The sequence below is a fragment of the Caretta caretta genome, chromosome 9 (assembly GCF_965140235.1).
Source record: "Caretta caretta isolate rCarCar2 chromosome 9, rCarCar1.hap1, whole genome shotgun sequence".
Lineage (NCBI taxonomy): Eukaryota > Metazoa > Chordata > Testudines > Cheloniidae > Caretta > Caretta caretta.
In genome coordinates, this window is record NC_134214.1 from 26667570 (window position 1) to 26689262 (window position 21693).

Sequence of the window (21693 nt, forward strand, 5' to 3'; positions counted from 1 at the left end):
TTTAAAAAGTTAAGATATTTTGAAAATGTCAGTGACTTTTTTTCATATTCTTATCTATTATCTAGCAGGCAAACATTCCTCTGACTTACCAATGAAATGCAAAAACTGTAAAGTAACCCAGTTTCCTAAGCTCACTGTTAATGTTGATGTTTAACAGTCTGTCCCACGTCGATCTATTCAGAATAGTTTTTCCCCTCCCCCTCCTAACCGTGGCAATGATAAAGGTCTAACAAAACTCTATAATACTTCAGTTTGTCCTTTCCCACAGTCATTCTATACCCACATACTATATGTAACAAGTACATATTAGGCCACAGGGAACATAATTTTTGTCTAGAAGTGACTCAGAAAAGCGTAGCTGATGTTGTGTCTAAACCCATGGGCGTTGTTTATAAGAGAACCACCAAGGAGGTGCAGAAGGTACTTCATACCTCAGATAGCATTTCAGGTTGTGAAACATTTTCAAGCTTTTCTTCTCAACCACGAGGGCTAGATATTGACTTTTTTGGAAGAAAAGACGACATTCTGATGAACTCACATGACCCCAGGTGAAAGACACTATAGGATTGTGCTTAGGGTTCTGTGCTAGAGGTGGGCAAACTACGGCCTGCGGGCCACATCTGGCCCATGGGACCATCCTGCCCAGCCCTTGAGCTCCCAGCTGGGGATGCTAGCCCTGGCCCCTCCCCCGCTGTTCCCCCTCCCCCGCAGCCTCAGCTCACTGTGCTGCCAGCGCTCTGGGTGATGGGTCTGCAAGCTCCTGCTGGGCAGCATGGCTGCAAGAGCCACCGGCCTGCCCCAGTGCTCTAGACTGCAGCAGCATGGCTGGCTCCAGCCTGGCGGCGTGGTTGCCGGTCCCGGTGCTCTGAGTGGCGTGGTAAGGGGGCGGGAAGTCCCGGGGGCAGTCGGGGACAGGGTTCTGGGAGGAGGAGGAGTCAGGGGTGGGAAGTGGGAGGGGGCAGATAGGAGGGTGGGCAGGCTGTTTGGGGAGGCACAGCCTTCCCTACCCAGCCCTCCATATAGTTTTGGAACCCTGATGTGGCCCTCAGGCCAAAAAAAGTTTGCCCACGCCTGGTCTATACTTCAATGTGGCTCTGATGGAAGTGAATTGACTTCAGCAGACAGTGGATCAGAAGAATTGTCATAATGTTACCTAGAGCTGGCTGGAAAAAGGGGAAACTGATCTGTGTGTATGTGTGTGTGTGTGTGTGTGTGTGTGTGTGTGTAACCCCACCCCTCAACCCCAATTTTTCTTTGATATTCAAAATGTCAATATTTAGGTTGTCATATATGCTGCTGCAATTTCCAGCTTCTTAAGTGCCCTCTGTTCACCCTGAAGCCTGTTTAGGTCTAGAATCTTCCAGTTCCTGAATTCTACAGTTTATTTCCGTCACAGACTGAATGCTTTGGTTCTCAACTGGTGCCTCTAAATACTCCTGTATCACTGTTCATCCTCAAATTGTACAGACAATGCTCCCAACTGCATATCAGAGAGACAAGGTGGGTGATGTAATATCTTTGGTTGGTCCAGTAACAGATGCATTATCTCACCCACTTTATCTCTCCTATATCCTGGGACAGACACGGCTACAACTACATTCACCCAATTGCTTACAAAGGTACTTCTGAACAAGCACACCTTGTGGAAATGTTGATGTAACTTTACCCTGATATGATAATGAACTCTAACATTTCGTAAGGACTTGATAACCAGGTTCAGGAAGGGTGAGAGATGCCTTTTGATAACAGGCTGTCAGGCTGACCACGGGATAGTCAGAGAGGAACCTGGGGCCAGATTTTTAAAGATATTTAGGTGCCTAAAGATGCGATTTTCAAACTCATGTAGGTGCCTAACTCCCATTGAAATCAAGCACTTTATAGAAGGAGAGAAGTAAGTTTGGGGAAACAAAAAGGCATAAAGAGAAGTGACTTGCCCTAGGCCACTCAACACACGTGGCAGAGCCAGAAACAGAAACCATTCTCCTGAATAGTAGCACATGGCTCTGTTTGCCCCTCATAAGCCAAGGGAACACATGACTTATGAGAAGAGGCTGAGGGAACTGGGGATGTTTAGTTTTCAGAAGAGAAGAATGAGGGGGGATTTGATAGCTGCTTTCAACTACCTGAAAGGGGGTTCCAAAGAGGATGGCTCTAGACTGTTCTCAGTGGTAGCAGATGACAGAACAAGGAGTAATGGTCTCAAGTTGCAGCATGGGAGATTTAGGTTGGCTATTAGGAAAAACTTTTTTCACTAGGAGGGTGGTGAAACACTGGAATGCGTTACCTAGGGAGGTAGTGGAATCTCCTTCCCTAGAAGTTTTTAAGATCAGGCTTGACAAAGCCCTGGCTGGGATAATTTAGTCGGGGATTGGTCCTGCTTTGAGCAGGGGGTTGGACTAGATGACCTCCTGAGGTCCCTTCCAACCCCGATATTCTAGGATACTTCACTGGGTGTTGCAAAGCACCCTGAGTATGGGTCATTCAAACCCTTCCTTTTGTTTTACTGCCATTTTCTCTCTATTTTTAATAAATCTTACTTTAAAGGAGACGTCATGCATACCACCCCAAAGGAGGCAGGAATCCCTCAATCTCCAGAGATGTTCTGAAGGTTAAGGAGTTCTGGAGCCCTTCTCTCTGACAGAGTCATTTGTGGATGGAGTTGTCCTCACTCAGTAAAGCATTTTCAAAGAGTGTGGCTGGCAAATCCAGGGGGAAGCCTAGAAACCAAAGAGGAGTTGGTGAGTGTAAGGGAGATAATGCAGATTTATGATCTCACTGTATACTCAGGCGGAACGAAACTGGGATGTAAGGGAAACAATCTGGTTCAGGCACACGTCATCAGCAGCAAGCGGGATACGATATAGCTGGCAGAGATAATTGCTTGTTTCATCAATATTCTGCTGTTTCAAGTTTGCCTAGCATGAAAGTTCCTCTTACAATAGTTTTCATCCCACTGGATTGATCAACCGAAGACAGTTTCTCAACTCATGGTCATGACCCAATTTTGGGTCCACCAGAATGTGTCAAAAGGGTTACATGGGAGGATCAGGGGAAAGCCCGGTGGGGGGTGTTTGCAGAGCTAGCCCCCGCACTTACCCGCAGCAGCATCTCAGTTGCTGCAGAGCTGGCTCTTGGCTGGACAATAATGACAAAGGCCATTCATTGAATGACTATGAGTAATGTAGCCGTTATTTTGGAATGTCAGCAATTTTGAGCCTGTGGTTGTTTCAGTAGAAGCTCTGTAAAACAGATAATTGAACAGCAGCCGATGCCTGTGATTAGCCATTCAAATGCAACATTCCATCATTTTACTATAATTTTGCAGTGGAGAAGCAAGCCATGTAGTCAGTGAAATGTAGAAATTAAAAAAACCACACACCCCATCCTATTTCAAATAGCAGTGATAGGGGGAATTCTTCCCCCACATAAGAAATGTAATCATAGCTGCCACCCTGCTTACTTAAAGTTTGAGTTTTCATGTACTGAGGACCAAAAGGGTGAACACAGACTATAGTGTGTTACCTGCAGTCAACTGCAAAAGCCTAAAACTAATCAAAATTATGCAGGCATTTGAAGGCAAAGCATCCAAGCTTTAAAGACAAGCAAGCTGATATTTTTCCTATCAAAAAGCATCAATTTGGAAAAGCCATAAAATATTTTTGAACATGGATATACTATCCAGGAGCAAGTATTGCGTGTCTCTTACCTTATTACACACTGCATTGCTCAATGTAAAAAAGTATAGACAATTGCCAAGTAGCTAATTTTACCTTCTACTGAATTATTGGATAAGTCAGCTGCTAAAAAGCTGAAAGAAAAAAAAAACAGTCCCTCATATAATATGGAGAAAGATCGGAGATATTTCAGAAGACAAAACAGCAAATAACTGACTGTCTTTCAGTCAGACAAGATGGATGAGGTAATATCTTCCATTGGATTAACTTCTGTTTCTTTGAGTAAGCGATTATTTCACTTAGCTGAATCTACAGATGTAGCAAACTGTGTCATTTTGCTGTCCTATGTAAGGCATGTATGGAATGATGATATTCAAGAATAGTACCTATTTAGTATGAATATGCCTAGTTCTACTACTGTGTTGATATCAATATATGCAGTTGGTGGGATTGAGTTGGACTAGGATTGCCAACTTTCTACTCACACAAAACCAAACACCCTTGCCCTGCCCCCTGCCTCGTCCCTTTTCTGAGCCCCCCCATCCTCCCTCCCTGTGTGGTTCACTGTCCCCACCCTCACTCACTTTCACCAGCCTGGCCCAGGGGGTTGGGGTACAGGAGGGGGTGAGGGCTCTGGCTGGGGGTGTGGGCTCCGAGGTGAGACAGAGGGGTCAGAGGGGGAACAGGGCTGGGGATGAGGGGTTTGTGGTGCAGGAGGGTGCTCTGGGCTGGGATCAAGGAGTTCAGAGGACAGGAGGGAGATCAGGGCTGGGGCAGGGAGTTGTGACAAGGAAGGGGGTCAGGAGTGCAGGCTTTGGATGGTGCTTACCTCAAGCAGCTCCTGGAAGCAGTGGCATGTCTCCCCTCCAGCTCCTATGCAGAGGTGCTGCTAGGTGGCTCTGCACACTGCCCCATCCACAGGCACCACCTCTGCAGCTCCCACTGGCCATGGTCCCCAGCCAATGGGAGCTGCAGGGGCAGCACCTGGGGCGAGGGCAGCGTGCAGAACCCCCTGGCTGCCCCGCTGTGTAGGAGCCGGAGGGGGGGACATGCCGGCTGCTTCCCAGGAGCAGTGTGGTGCAGAGGCTAGCAGAGAGCCCGACAGCCCCCGCTGCATGGCACCACCAACAGGACAGTCAATGGCCTGGTCAGCGGTGCTGGCTGGAGCCAGCAGGATCCCTTTTCAAGTGGGTGTTCTGGTTGAAAACCGGACACCTGGTCACCCTGAACGGAGCAAAGCATGTTCATGTTACAACTGATGGAGCCATTTCAGTGGTGGGGAAACAGTCAGGAATTGTGCAAAGAATCCTTTCAAAAGTACCTAATGCAATGGGGAACGACGGTCTCCTATACAGGGAGACATTAGCAGCTAAAAGACATGCTACTTGAGCTTCTCACACTCTCTCTCTCTCGTGTGTGTGTGTGTGTGTGTGTGTGTGTGTGTGTGTGTGTGTGTGTGAGAGAGAGAGAAAGATTGATTATAAGTAGGGCTGTCAATCACAGTTAACTTGTGCTTAAAAAAAGTTAATTGTGATTAATCGCACCATTTATTAAATATTTTTGGATGTTTTTCTACATTTTCAAATATATTGATTTCTATTACAACACAGAATACAAAGTGTACAGTGCTCACTTTATATTACTTTGATAACAAATTTGCACTGTACAAATAGTATTTTTCAGTTCACCTCATACAAGTACTGTAGTGCAATCTCTTTATCATGAAAATGTAATTTACAAATGTAGATTTTTTTTTTTACATAGCTGCATGCAAAAACAAAATGTAAAAGTTTAGAGCCTACAAGTCCACTCAGTCCTACTCCTTGTTCAGCCAATTTCTAAGACAAACAAGTTTGTTTACATTTACAGGAGATACTGCTGATCACTTCTTACTTACAGTGTCACCTGAAAGTGAGAATAGGTGTTCACATGGCACTGTTGTAGCTGGCATTGCAATATATTTACGTGCCAGATGTGCTAAAGATTCATATGTCCCTTTATGCTTTGAACGCCATTCCAGAGGACATGCTTCTAAGCTGACGCCACTTGTTTAAAAAAAAAAAAGTGTTAATTAAATTTCAGAGTAGCAGCCATGTTAGTCTGTATTGGCAAAAAGAAAAAGGAGTACTTGTGGCACCTTAGAGGCTAACAAATTTATTTGAGCATAAGCTTTCATAAGCTACAGCTCACTTCAGGTGCATCTGATGAAGTGAGCTGTAGCTCACGAAAGCTTATACTCAAATAAATTTGTTAGTCTCTAAGGTGCCACAAGTCCTCCTTTTCTTTTTATTAAATTTGTGACTGAACTCCTTGGGGGAGAATTATATGTATCCTGTTCTGTTTTACCCACATTCTACCATGTGGGTCACGTTATAGCAGTCTCGGCTGACGACCCAGCACATGTTAGTTTTAAGAACACTTTCACAGCAGATTAGAGAAAACAGAAAGGTGGTACCAATGTGAGATTTCTAAGGATCGCTACAGCACTTGACCCAACATTGAAGAATCTGAAGTGCCTTCCAAAATTTGAGAAATCTGTAAAAACTCCCTTCTATAGACAATTGAAGTTGGAGTAGCATTGATGCCTACTGATACCTTGTCTGTTAAAGTTTTGCAGTGTGATGGTACCGTGTACATCATTTTTCATTTATTGTGTAAATCAGGAAAGGTCATCCTTTCAGATTACAGAACATAGGAAAGTATTGGGAAATCAAGAGTCATAAGGAATCATAACATTAATTTAGAAGAACAAAAGCTTTAAGATATAGAACATATATGCTACATATTGTATTTTGGCTCCCTCTCCCCCCATGCTCTGGTCTCTTTTTCTGTGTCATTTTAGTCTTTTGTTATGAGTTTTTGCTTTTATAAACAATAGCAAATGATCTATGTTTACAAGATTAACAGACCTGCATTTGCCATGCTTGGTTCTAGTGGCACAATCCTTTCAGGAAGCGGAGTCTTAGCACATGTTTTTGACATCGAAGATAGTGAGGACCTATACACACACCGGACTAATTTCCGGTATGTTATTTTATGAGGAAACAATCCTCCCCAGCAGCAAATAAAACTTTTAGTGAAAACATGATCATAATCAAGACTATATATAAATGGTCAACCCTTTTGAAACAGTGAAAGTTAACATGATGGTGGGATTTGAATGACGGCTGAGAAACTCTATGAAAGATTTGCAAAGCTCTTGTTCAAGTCAGTTTTTAGTGCTAGTTCTGTGTAACAATGGCACATGAGAGGGTTTTCTTTTGTAGCTAGAAGAGTTATTGAATTCAAAGTTCCTCCACTTTGTTCATGAAAGCCTTGGGATCAAATCCTTTTAACTCTACTGTGCTTGAAGTATTTTCACCATTCTAAAGCAGAAAAGAGGAGGTAGAGGGAACTCACAGGACAAAGCGGGGCCAGTGAGATCTAGTGTAAAATATGAAGAAAAACAAGAACTTTTAAGGCCGGATTCTCATCTACACTAAGGCCTCTTTGTACCACTCTGGCAGAATAAAGGGGCTTTAAAGAGGGTGTAAAGTATAGATATTGCCACAGCAGTATAGAGGTCCCTTAGTATAAATTAAAAAAAAAAAACACACCCCAGGTTTTTGTTATATAGAAAAATGAAAGATAATCTTTTAATAGGTAACAACTACATTCCTATTCATTGTAATGTATTTCAAACGAATCAAAGAGGTATCAGTATTCTTGAAGTACATCCGGATAGACACAGTTTCAGGACTGGGAAATGCTCCACTGGCAGAACTTTTATCATGTGGGGGAAAATTACTTGCTATTTTCAAAATGTTATTACTTAGAACAGGGGTGGAGTGTATTGATCGAAGCCTGTTTGCTAGTGGATGTCTATCTTAAGAGAAGAGCCGTGTTATTGTATACCACAGATATGAGGAAAGCTCTCGCTGTAGTATATTGTCATGGGGTGTATTACACACACACCCACCCACCCACCGCTGTCCCAGCAACCAAAGGCCACTGCTGATTTATCCTCCCAGCTGCTGTGAGGTTCCCAAGGGGCTGGGAAGCAGAGGGCCTGCTAACAGAGGTTTAACCAGGCTGGACAAAGGAACTCCTGCCAGCAAATTGCTAGAGAGCTGCCCAGGAACAAAATCCCAGAGGAAGACAAATAGACTGACAGGTTGAAGAGCCTGCAGAGGCCTGAGGGAAGGTAGTAGGATGCTCAGGGCACTGTCAGAGTTGGCAAACCCTGTCCCGGCTTGTCTAGCCCCGAGCTGGAACCCCGTTGAGTGGGAAGGCCTGGATTCCTCTGCCAGCCCCTGATGGACTTGAGAACAGGGAGGGTTTTCAGATTCCTGGGCACAGGAATAGACTGACAGCCCCGCTGAGCTGAGTGAGCCAGGACCACATCCTGCTCAGGGCAGTGGGGCGCTGTTGCACTAACTCACGTGTATACATAAAGGCCTTATTTCTTCTGTAAGGCCATCAGCAAAATGGAATGGAAGTTTTGCCACTGGCTCCAATGGAAGCCGGATTGGGTCCTATTTTGTTCAAATTCTTATACTGCAGCCATCACCATGGTATCTGAATGCATTCCAGTGGCTCTAACTGATGCAATCAACATCTAGCATGTGTTTCTTATCTCTTTCTCAGTTCCTCTCCCTAGGGGGAAAAAATGTGAGTTTATTAAATATTTAAAATGATATATATTCAAACTGTGTGCGCGGTGCTATTTGATTTAGTGACAGCATTGTCACTTGGCACAGAAGGTTTGTGGTGGTTCTTAGATTTTGCACAAGTTTGTTCCAGTCTTGTGCCAGTCTCTGCCCTGTAGACAAGCTCTATTGCTTAAGGCGCAGCCTTGCCTGGGGATGGTGTAGAGCTATCCCACTAGTCCTAGGAGAGTTTGGGGATTTGGGCACAATCCCTGCCCAAATACCCAGTGCACAGAGTGATGAGACTGCATGATTCTGATTGTCATCTTCAAAAAGCTAATGTACTCAATGCTTTTCTTGCCTCTGTCTTCACAAACAAGGTCAGCTCCCAGACTACTGCACTGGGCAGCACAGCATGGGGAGGAGGTGACCAGCCCTCTGTGGAGAAAGAAGTGGTTCAGGACTATTTAGAAAAGCTGGATGTGCACAAGTCCATGGGGCCGGATGCACTGCATCTGAAAGTGCTAAAGGAGTTGGCAGATGTGATTGCAGAGCCATTGGCCATGATCTTTGAAAACTCATGGTGATCAGGGGGAAGTCCCGGATGACTGGAAAAACGCTAATGTAGTGCCCATCTTTAAAAAAGGGAAGGAGGAGGATCCTGGGAACTACAGGCCAGTCAGCCTCACCTCAGACCCTGGAAAAATCATGGAGCAGGTCCTCAAGGAATCAATTCTGAAGCACTTAGAGGAAAGTGATCAGGAACAGACAGCATGGATTCACCAAGGGCAAGTCATGCCTGACTAATCTAATTGCCTTCTATGACGAGATAACTGGCTCTGTGGATGAGGGGAAAGCAGTGGATGTGTTGTTCCTTGACTTTAGCAAAGCTTTTGACACGGTCTCCCACAGTATTCTTGTCAGCAAGTTAAAGAAGTATGGGCTGGATGAATGGACTATAAAGTGGATAGAAAGCTGGCTAGATCGTTAGGCTCAAAGGGTAATGATCAATGGCTCCATGTCTAGTTGGCAGCCGGTATCAAGCAAAGTGCCCCAAGGGTCGGTCCTGGGGCCGGTTTTGTTCAATATCTTCATAAATGATCTGGAGGATGGTGTGGATTGCACCCTCAGCAAGTTTGCAGATGACACTAAACTGGGAGGAGAGGTAGATACGCTGGAGGGTAGGGATAGGATACAGACAAATTAGAGGTTTGGGCCAAAAGAAATCTGAAGAGGTTCAGAGTCCTGCACTTAGGAAGGAAGAATCCAATGCACTGCTACAGACTAGGGACCGAATGGCTCGGCAGCAGTTCTGCAGAAAAGGACCTAGGGGTTACAGTGGACAAGAAGCTGGATATGAGTCAGAGTGCCCTTGTTGCAAAGAAGGCCAATGGCATTTTGGGATGTATATGTGGGGGCATTGCCAGGAGATCGAGGGACATGATCGTTTCCCCTCTGTTCGACATTGGTGAGGCCTCATCTGGAGTACTGTGTCCAGCTTTGGGCCCCACACTACAAGAAGGATGTGGAAAAATTGGAAAGAGTCCAGCAGAGGGCAACAAAAATGATTAGGGGACTGGAACACGACATATGAGGAGAGGCTGAGGGAACTGGGGATGTTTAGTCTTCAGGAGAAGAGAAGAATGAGGGGGGATTTGATAGCTGCTTTCAACTACCTGAAAGGGGGTTCCAAAGAGGATGGATCTAGACTGTTCTCAGTGGTAGCTGATGACAGGACAAGGAGTAATGGTCTCAAGTTGCAGTGGGGGAGGTTTAGGTTGGATATTAGGAAAAACTTTCACTAGGAGGGTGGTGAAACACTGGAATGCATTACCTAGGGAGGTGGTGGAATCTCCTTCCTTGGAAGTTTTTAAGGTCAGGCTTGACACAGCCCTGGCTGGGATGATATAGTTGGGGATTGGTCCTGCTTTGAGCAGGGGGCTGGGCTAGATGACCTCCTGAGGTCCCTTCCAATCCTGATATTCTATGATTCAAATGTGCATAAAGGCAGCTGTTCCAGCAGTCCAGTGAGTGTAGGGACTAGCATGGTCCATTCCCTTGCACAGGGAGATGGCTCCTTTAGGCCTCCTGGCCCTATGTAAGCATCTATATTTTCATGCAGGCTTTTAAGATAATATTGTGCTATGTTTTTTGAGCCCTAAAGGCCCTGGAAAAAAAATACTGCTATACTGTAGTTTAATCTTACTGGTTCAGGGGTTGCTTGTACTTCACCCTGTGCCTCCAGGCTGAATCAAGTCCTGGATGTTTTATGATTCCCTGCCCCCACCCCAATAAGCATGCCTTGAGTTTTTTAAGAAAAGAAATTGTCATGGGATGGTAATTGCCAGGATCACCACTTTCTGTTTTGAAAAACTGGTGTCACATTTGCTTTCTTCCAGTCTTACAGTAGCTCAAGAAAGAAAAGCAGTTCTCCCATTTTTGCAACTAAAGAAGGGCCAGCTTTGCAAAAGCGCTAGCATCCAGCCACTCCCTTTGAGAGTGATGTGGCCACATTTTCAGCACAGCTCAGCAACCAGCCCACTGAGCTTTTGAAAACCTGGTCACTATTGTCTTAAAGAGGTTTCCTTAGGTAGTGACAGAAAGAAGAGTGCAGGGTTGAGTCCTTTCTGAAATTAAACAAAGATTTTTAACTTTTAAAAAACTAGAGTATAGATCAGTGTCCCCTCTTAAATATTACCTGTAATCTTGTTTGTACAGGTGCAATATCTGATTTTTAAAAAATATTTCTCCCATTTAAGTCATATACAAAATATGTTTAGTAATTGGTACAAACTAGAATTCCAAGTCCAGATACCCTCCAACTTCATTTTGGTTCAGATGCTGGATCCAAATTGAGATCTGGACTGCAGTTTGGGGTTCATGTAAAAATCAGAATTCCCAAATTCTAACCTTGGAGTTGAGCTGGCCCAATGGCATCCAAGCTCAAAAAATGTACAATACTTCTCGCAAAGAGCTGTATAAGCAATTATTTTTCTTTGCCCTGCAGCCTTACAGTCTGGTTGATACTGCTTATTCACATGGCCTAACTCTCTAGCTCATAGCTGGAAGCATTTTAACTGACACAATTTACTACCCAAAAAGTACAAAAATCAGTCTTTCCCCTCTTTCAGACAATGGTATGATTGCCCCCCGTATCTTTACAGAGTTATACAAGTAACTGGTACAATGCCTGCTAAAACATTGTACAGTTGCTTTCTGAAATTGTATATGTGGCAAGGCAGTGAAGGAAGTGACTTTGTGGAGAAAGGCTACGAGTATTTATAGTATGTGGCTCACTGAGTCATTGTCATACTTCTTGCTCTTCTGACCTCAGGCAGAAATACCCTTTTAAATGAGAGGCTGAAAACAACCCATCTTAAAGCTCAGAAGTGACAGTAGCCTTTTAGTTGCTGGGTTTTGGTATACATTCATCCTAACTAGACCCTATGAACCCTAAGTGTTTCAGGCCAAGCCGTCCTTTTCCTTGTGCTCTTTTAAGGACTCCAACATGTGATCCATACTGCATTTTTGATGTAACAAACAAAGTGCTCAGGAAGTTAAAAGATGAAGGTAATGAAACTAAGTGCAGGTCTATGCTACTGCTTAAGTCAATCTAACTTACATTGCTCAAGGGTGTGAAAAAGCTCTCTAGTCCCCCCAGCAACGCATGTTTTGCACTGTCTATACCAGCGCTATGTCAGCAGGAGATGCTCTCCTGCCAACATAGCTTCTGCTTCTCCCAGAGAAGAGAGAGCACTCTTCTGTTGGCATAGTGCATCTTCAGATGCCCTGAAGCTGTGCCGATGTAGCACTGTAGTTTTAGACTTGCCCAGAGGGATCGATAGCCTGGCATACTTAAAGCATGAGCAAGGATCATGCAAGTTTCCAATACATCTTTGCCAGTACGGCTCAGTGCTAACCTACAATCCCACTGCTATTCTAGTCCAGGGCCTTTGTGCACTATAGAATGGCTGATAATCATACTAACTTACATTTGGGTTTTGGAATATGTATAGATCACTGCATTCATTGTTGCTTGTTATCCAAAAAAAGATTTAGAGTCAGACCTCCAGAAGTGAAAGGTTAGTGCGCTATCAAATGGCACCATGCACTACAAGGCAATATAGCACATTGTGGCGGGGGGGAGGGGAGGGAAAAGGAGAGAACCACACCCCAAAAACAAACAAAAAGCCCCACAATTTAGTGTGCAATACAATGCGTCTCCAGCAAGTTCCTGGAATCGACTTAGGTGAGTCCTTTCCATCTTTAAGATCTGCTATCCTCATTTGCCATCTATAAGTGAACATCGGAGTTCAGAAAGGGAAGTATAAGTTACCTTGTTTTGTTTTTTCCTTTTAGAGTTAAACTCTAGGGTCATCTGCTCAGTTGATGACTGGCATGGGGGGGGGGGGGGGGAGGGTAAGTGAGATGGGATCCATAGCAATCTTTTCTGGTATAACGTAGAACCTAACATGTATCATAGAATGTTCATACTGCTTTAGAACTTATTCCCATTTGACTTGCTTGTTGTGGGATAATGTTCTAGTATATTTCTTACTTCACAAGGCAAATAGCAGCATTGACAGAAATATTTTTGTTGAAGTGAACAGGAGAGGATACTTTTCTAATAGTGTACAGTGATTGACATCCTAATAGGCTATTTGGAAGTAAACACTCACCTTACAAAAAAGGGAAATGTGCTACTTATGGGAAATAGGTGTAAATTAAGGACACACAGTCCTGTTTTTACTGCTGTTTGTGTTAGACTGGCCACGTTTCCTCCCCCGCCCCCCCCCCCCCGGGAATTACCCAGGTTGCACAGTAACAGATAATTGCAGTGTATGTTACATCTCATGACACTGCATAGTGTAACTAAGTGTAACCTGGTACAAAGTGAAGTATATTTCCATTTTTCAAACCAGTTGTCAAGCTTTTAATAAGCAACCCATCAATATTTGGAGATCGCAGTTATAAAAAAAATGCCACTCTTGGCCTTTCCTGAATTAAAGATGCTTAACCAGCAAATATCTAGTGTTGACTCATCAGAATGTCAGAATTCTCCCCCATGAAATAGAAGTCAAAATTTCAGCTGAATGTGCCACTGTTTCTTTTTCTAAAATTTTTCCCAAACAATAGCCTTTGACTTAGCTCCAAGCAAATCAGTCCATCATCCTTCCAGCATGCAGAGTGACTGGGGCCATCAGTGTTAAGCATGGAAGGAAAACCATAGATTTTCACTCATCAGCTAGGAACCGAAGGCACTGTGGGCCAGAGTTTTAGAGGTATTTAGGCACCTAAGCATGCAAATAGGCACCTACAGGGATTTTAAAAAGTGACTTTTTCTTAAGCAGAGAGAAAATGGCTGCTACATACATTGAATACAGCCTTACTCCCCACTGGTTGGGTTGCACTGAAAGATTTAATATGTGCCATGGTAGCTCTCCAGACTACTCCAAGTAAATAGAATAAATTATGAAAAAAAAAAAAGATTGCTTATTGGGTCCTTAGTCTCATCATTTTCTTCTCACATTGAGGGCCCTGCAGCAAAATGGTTCATGTGTCTGTAAATCTTGTTTGCTAGAATATATAGGAGTGCATATTTGGAATGGTCCCAGCCTCACACTGGAAATTCTATCCGGCCACACATGCTGTAGCCACCCTGCACTCCACACCACAGGGTGCCTCATGGCATTAAAACCATGATTTTCTTCCAACAGCTTCATGCTATAATATTGTACTGGTTATACTGAGCTAGTCAATAGGATTTATCATAGATCAAAGCTGATACATGTTTTTCATTATCCTTCCACAAAATTATACTTCAGAAAATAATCTCCTGTGGGGAAGGCGGCTAACTCATTCCCATTCTCTGCAGCAGCAGGACTGGAAATACTCCAACTCCCCATGCTGATGTTGTCACTTGAGAGACACTTTAACTCCATTGGGTTGTTCACAAATGGGAAAGTGCAATACAGAGTTGCACTGTGGGGCATCTCAGCCCAAGCACATTCAACAGCACAGTCAAATAGCAGCAGCAACGGGGAATGTTTCAAGTCATATGGTTGCATAAAATGATAAGTGTACAGGCCAGTTAGTGGAGTAGGAGTGGGCCTACCATTTATTCCCTTACAGTGGAAAGGGGAGTAAGGGAGGCTAAAAGGCAGGCCTACCCCCAAAGACAGCAAAAGCTGGGAAGGAGAGAGAAAGCACATGTGTGCACGCCAGGGCAGGGCTAGTTCAAGAAGGGGGGAATTTTGAGTGGGGAATCCCCATCAAAATACAGCAGAAGGCCAAAGGAAGCTCACCTGGCAGGTGGAGGGGGTGCAGCGGCTACTCAGAAGTTGTAAAACATTTGCAGAAGTTAATTAACAGTCAAAACTTCCTGAACCTTAGGGAAGCACACCAAGGTTTGCTGAAAGCCTGTGTTTACTTACAGCAGCACAATGAAATAAAAGTTACCTTACCGTTAACTTTTGTCTTCTCTTCATTTTGTGTTTACCCCTCTGAGAGGCTGTGTTTCACTGCAGATTCATATTGCTTTTTGTTCCTCTCATCTTGGGAATCTTTTGGGTTTCTATTATTAGATTTGTCATTTGAGAGGTGGTGATGATGTGTATAAACCTATTTTCACATTCAGCTGGGCATGTAAATATTCTTGGCTATGAAACTTTACCACAGCTTGGATATTTTGTTGAGAGGCAAATATATGTCTGACTGGTGAAGAGAGTCAGTGGGAAGACACAGGAATCAAAGCTGAACAAAAGCTTCACAAGAGGCAGCAAAAAATGAAGGTCAGTTGGAATTACACCTAGGGACATGAAAATGGAGATTAGGAAAGAAAACCAAAGGATAAGTTTTCAAGCAGTGTGTCTGGTGATGGAGTAAGGATTGGTAAGTGTATGAATAGAAGTCCAAATCTCAGAAATAGGGGCACCCCTAAAACAAAGTACAGGTGTTGCCTGAGCCCTAATAGAGTATGCCATAACTCGGGAAGGGAGAGGTAGTTCGTTCAATGTATAAGAGACCTTAATACAATCCCAAACCCACTGCAAGAGCGTCTGGGAAGAAACAGCCCATCTCTGGGATTTATTACCAGCAGTGGATTTTGAAATGGCTTTGTTCTAGAAGAGCAAAAGGATATAGCTCTAAGAGTATCAAAGGTATGAAGCTGTGTCTCTCCAGGAGAGTCACGGGGTTTGGGAAGGACATATACTAAAGACATAAATCTATGTCAATGAAAATCCTAAAACAAATTTTCAGTAAAAATTTAGCATGTGGCCTGAGGTAACTGTCTTTAGGGAATATGTCATATAGGGGCCCCGCCATCAAAGCCTGTATTTCATATTCTCTGCAAGATGAAGTGTTAGCTATTACAATGCCATTTTTACAGAGATTATATAATGAACATGAGTTTCAAGAGGAGAGTACATGAAGGAAAGCAACACCACATTCAAATCACAGGGAGGAAGAGGCTTTTTAACTAGTGGAACTATATGAGCCAGCCATTTTAGCAGTTTGGATACAGCAGGGTAGGGAAAAAAATCAACATGAATGATCCTCAACCTGTGAGTAATGCAGAGATAAGGGGTAAATGCACTCTGAGTGAGAATCCTGAACATTTGAGACCATAAGTAGACCAAGGTAACAGAGATAAAAGACTCCCAGGTTAGAATTGGGGATTGGTCCTGCTTTGAGCAGGGGGTTGGACTAGATGACCTCCTGAGGTCCCTTCCAACCCTGATATTCTATGAATGTGCCTCTGAATGGACCACAGCAAAATGTGCTTCTATTTAGGTTTATATGAAAATCCAGTTACCACAGTGCTGGGGGCGCACTGGGTCATTAACCTGTGCCAACCCCTGCTCAGCCAGGGCTGCCTTCTACCTGCAGGCAGACTCCTTGTCAGGCTACAGCAGCTCCAATCCCAGCCTTGGAGCAGAGGTAGTCCAGCTGGGGAGGAGGGAAAAGTGGCAGGGGGAGGGAAGGTGGAGACAACCCAGCGAGTGACAGGGAGGGTAGAGGAGCAAGCTATGGGGGCAAGGCCTTGGTGGAAAAGGGGGTGGGACCTCAGGGATCCAGTTGTCAGCAATTAGAAAGGTGGTAACGCTACTTCTTGTGGCAGGTATCAAAGGAAATATCTAATGAAATACATAGCTCCCACCTTGCAGAGAATGTTAACTTAACGTGATAAAAACCTATCAAAAGGCTTAACCAGTTTTTCCATCCCATAATTGTCTCTTATTGCTCTTAAATGAATGCATGTGTTTCCCTTTAAGTGCAGTATAAATTTCCAGTATGTACCACAACTTATTTGCCAAAGTGCTTGACTTTTTTTCCTCCCCTTCATTCATAAATTCCTCTCATGGGCAGAAAGAAAGACTCACACTGAAATTTCAAGCTGGCTGTTTTGATATGCCGATATTGTATGATTAAGGGATGCTTTGCTCCATCCTGCTGGTGTGTTGATTATAGTTTATTTTTGGCTGAGGCTTAATAGTGTAATGTACAGTTAATTAAAATTACTGTATTATTTCTTCACATTTGGGTCTCCATTTATTGACTGTTTTCAGATGATCTGTTAATTCATCTGGATAATTTAGCCTTTAGTGACTTTTAAAAAAACACCACACTAATTCAGTGATTTACAGTTGTGCTTTGGGTATACTTCTCATTTCTGCATTGGCTGAACATTTATGCGATTATGGAAATTCACTGATTCTTACAAGAATTCTACAAGAAACAAAAGAAAGATTGGATATCCCCACTGAACCAATAGGAAATGTTCCTACTGGGCTACTTGGGCAGCTATCCTATAGGGACCTTTCCCTGCTGCCATTGAAGTTGGGGGAGTTATCCAGCTGCTAGCCACTTCAGATTTTGGCAGTGCACTACTAACAAAGCAAAAGGGAAAGATTCTCAGACAACATAAACTGGCATAGCTTCAGTGGAACTATGATGAAGTGAGAAGCTGGTCTTAGATTTTATCTTAAATTAGATTGTGGGTAAACACAAAAACAAATTTCAATCTGAATGCACACACTTAGGCTAGATGTGTGGAGGGAAGGCAGCACAGAGGAGTTTTATAGACATGATGTGCCTGATATTTAGAGGTAATCAGCACCTGCTGCCTCACCCATTTCAGATGGCCTTGTGGGTGTACAGCACATCTGGGGGGGAAAAAAGAAATCAGGCCTATATAGCCCAAGAGACCCTCTGTACAGCAACATCAATCAGTGGATTTTTTTTTAAATCTACTGATGCTAGCTCCTGTTCTTCTTTAACCTACTTATGATTGATTTCTTGCCCTAAGTTTCCTGAAATTTACAATACCACCTGCTTTGGAAGGCTACCCAGCAAAATACAGAGCCCTTTTATGCCAAAGATAGAAGAAGAGAACAATTACTGTCCAGACTGCTCACCTCTTACTACCCCTTCCCTGCCAGGCTAGGTAATGCAAGATCTCACAGTCCAGCTTCATAAGACAGTGGCGCAGCTATACAGCACCAAAGGATGCCACTGTGGTATGACCTTTCCTTTCCATGCAACCCACTCAACCTAATTCATGCCAATTTCTTGCTATTTTATTCTACTGCAAACCCCCAGTGTAAAAGGAAAGTATTTGCTACCTCAGCGTCTTGTGAAATAAACACCAAAATATAGAGTGGTTACCACCTATTGTGTAAATCATTCAGATTTTTTTAAATATTGCAAATACCTCATCACCTGAAGGATTGAAACAAAGATATGCACAGGTACAATAAGTAAATACACATGTAAAGAAACTGGTGTCGGACAGAACTATTGGGATCCATGGAGTATTTACAGAAGCATGGCTTAACTGGAATAAGTATAGTTACACTTGGAGAAAGATAATCCCACTGCTGCGGTCCAAACCAGTGCCTAGTATTGCTCCATTGTAGCTGGGTTTGAGCGTGACAACCCTCTATTTAGTTGAGCTTATGAATGAGAAGTTGCAGGGATGTGAGGTTGTGTATGGTTGGAATTTTAGGCAGTCAGGTTGTTACTGAAGAGATTTTTAGGAAGAGGAGCATGTGTGTGGATAGGAGATGAAAGGTGGGACCATGGAAAAGAGAATGAGTTAATCAAGAGGGGACAATTATTAGGGTTTAGGCCAAAGAGAAGGAGGAAATTTGAAGAGTGAGGGAAGGATAGAATATAGCAGAAGAAAGAAGAACTGAAAGGAGAGAAGGAAAGAGGGAAACAACAAACATTGAGAGTGGAATTCACAAGGGGGACCGCAGTGCCTAACTGCTCAGCGCCATGGTGGAATTCATAACTCTGTGTTAGGCACCCTGTCTCCCTACACAATGCAGGGGGAGACTTAGGTGCCAAAGATTGAGATTTACAAAAGCCAGTGCTTTGACTCAAGAGCTGCCTAAGCTAGCTAACAAGAAATAAATAGTGAAGAGAAGCATGGTCTAAGGAAGTGACGGAATCTGCACCAAGTCTGAGTTTGTACCCCCGCTCCTTTAAAAAAAAAACCCAGACTGTACCTCTTCGTTCAGCTGTCTTTACTTATTTGATTGTGCTGTTGTACATAAATTTAGTTTCTGTGCTCTCTTCTTTCTACTGAGAATCAGTGCGAGTGCCAATTAGTACTATTTGTAATGGTAGCTTTTGTGATGTGGATGTCTGTCCATTGGGAAATAGACTGAAACCATCAGCTGACAAGCCACTGAACAGCTGTTGGATGGTACTGGCTTTGGCTCCTGTTTTCCTGAGCTGGATATGAGTGACCTAGAAGTGAAAGACTCCATATCCAATTACTAATCCCCTGAGGTGCTATGTGCCCCCTATCAAATGTTTTAGCTGCTTCTGTGCTTTCCTGCACTCCCGAATCTGGGCTGCTGCATTCTTGTGGCGTTCCACTGCAGTCACAATGAAACAGAATAATATACCTGACAGATTCAGCAGCCCTGGGGAATCAGGGCTTGTAAGTGTAAGTTCAGACAGGAATTTATTTCAAGGAAGGTCTATGGCCTCTGTTGTGCAGGAGATCAGACTAGATGATCACGGTGGCCCTTCTGACCTTAAAAAAAACAAAAACAAAACACAAATACACACACACACCCCAAGCACACGCCACTTAAACCTCTCCCTCCCCAGTCAGGAGATACTTTGAGACTGAAGGGTCTGTTTTCTAATTAAAAATAATTTGATTTAAGCAATAAATTATTGCCAGTGTTCATATTTATGGACAGATGGGTTATGTAGAATGGACTGAAGAGTGTACAACGGTAATGATTAAAGTACTGCTTAGAACGTTATATTTACAGTAGTACTAGCCACCAAAAATCATGAGTCAGATGTCCCAAAAAATCATGGTCAGTGTTGCCTACTCTCAAATGTTTATTGGCCCAGCAGGTATTGGCCCCTGCTGTAGACATGCTTATCCCCACATCTCCCCTCCCCACAACCTCCAGTCAATCCCATCCTCCAAATCCAAAGTCAGTTCTGCCTCTTCTCCTGGCCTACATCTGCCTAGACAGAATGAGTTACTGTGGGAGTTAGCTAGATGGTGCTAAAGTTACAGCAGCATGAGAGTTTTTAGCATAGTCCTCTTTGCTGGCTAAAAACAGAGCAGGTTAAAATATGGAATTTATTTTCCTGGGGAAATGTGGACATTTTGAAGTTTGCTATCATTCCAATTCAGATTGAAAATAAATATGTTCAAAGTTACCCATGAAATGCAAATGCTGAAAAAGTTAACTTACTGCAGATTGGAATATCTTATTTTCTAGATCAAAGGCATGTAAAGTAGCAGCGGCTCTTAGGTTTTTTTTTTTTTTAATAAAACACTAAACAATGTCTTTATAGTAACATAATAGTCAAAACATGACTTGACATCTCTGATAACTGCCAGTATCACTTCACTCTGCACCAGGGATTTTGCTACTGATTGAGTCTGGGCACAGAATCGCGAGGCGGAGATCCCAAGGCAAAAAACAGAATCTTTGCACAGAATGCCCCCTCCTTGGGTTAAAACCCTCATCTCTAGCCTAGAGCCCTTTCTCCTTCTCTTTCAGGAGAACTTGGATTTTGTTGCCAAGCCAAAGTTCACGATCCATTCAGTCAGGGTGACCCTCTCACTCCAGAGCATAGCCTGTACAACTCCTATTCTCTTTCATGAGTGCAGTAATAATACTCTTATCTAAAAGAGAAACAAAAATTTCAAACTGAGCAACAAAACTCAGTTGGTAGAATTGTGGGTGAGCAATATTATAATTCATGGAAAAGGAATTGGCCAGAGCTGGCTTTTCTTCTTCTTCTCCCCCCCTTTAGAGGGAGCAGAGCGCTCCATCCCTCTAAATCTTCTGACTCTGGTGCTTACATTAACATACTTTTTATCATAACCCCTTTTATTTGGGACATACTTACTGTTTATAGTCTATCTTCTGCTGCATGTTATGGTAATCTGCTATGTGTATACTGCCTTTTAGCCATCTGGGTCTGAACTATAATCTTGCTACTGACAAGGATGAGAACCCAGATGCCAGGAAGAAAAAGATTTGCCAATACATTGGGAGAGTTGTGAATTGCTATGATGAGGTGGGCTACATAAAAAGTAGAATAAATATGAGACTTGTACCATTACTCTTATTAAGAAAAGGTGGGAATCACTATCTGCTAAATTCCCAGTTAACTTGAGATTTCTAAGCCAGTGTCATAAATAAGCATTATTGAATAATACATGTGGACTCAAGATGAGCAGACAGGGTGGCAGTCACACTTGGATTGATATAATTTATAATTGTTTTGGAAATCAAACTTCAATGATCCTGTGTGCCTCTTTGGTGCCATATATTCATTCGACCTGATCCAACTCTGACCGAAGTAAATGGAAAGGTCTCCAAGTTGCATGGGAGTTGGATTTTTTTTTTTTTAAAGTATTTGCTAAACCTAGGAGGTCAAGTGAGGTAGAGGTTATTAGACAATACATGGAGGATACAGCATAAACATGTATTGGAGCATACTGACAATCTACTTCTGCAATGCCAAGAAGTTGCAGAGACCACGTACCCAAACAGACCACTCAGTCTCCATCAAGATTTAACTTTCAGACAGCATTTTCTGGCCTACAACAGCTTTTTCCTTCTATTGTTGCTGAAAGATGGACAGGACTTGTTAACAAAAAGTGTGCAGTTCATGTTTGATTTCCCTTCCATCCTATGATTGAAAGTGTATAAATCAGTGGACAAGTTTTCAGTAGCCTTAGATCAGTGCTGAACAGCTGGCAACAGTACAGCATGCTAAATTTTAATTGCTTGTACTCTGGTGTCCAAAATTACATAGTACTTTTTCTACTATTGTTGGCTTAAATGGCAAACAGTCTCTCTCTCACCCCGCCCCCCTCCCACATAAATGACTGA

General features: G+C 43.2%; 1 long non-coding RNA gene across 1 annotated transcript in view; it reads right to left on the bottom strand.

Moving 5' to 3' along the window:
* LOC142073173 (uncharacterized) overlaps positions 1 to 14952 on the bottom strand; it is a 72216-nt gene extending 57264 nt beyond the window's left edge. The window contains exon 1 of the long non-coding RNA XR_012669875.1: positions 14767 to 14952. This is a non-coding gene — a long non-coding RNA (uncharacterized LOC142073173). The remainder of the gene's footprint in view (positions 1 to 14766) is intronic.
* Between the last annotated feature and the right edge of the window lie 6741 nt (positions 14953 to 21693).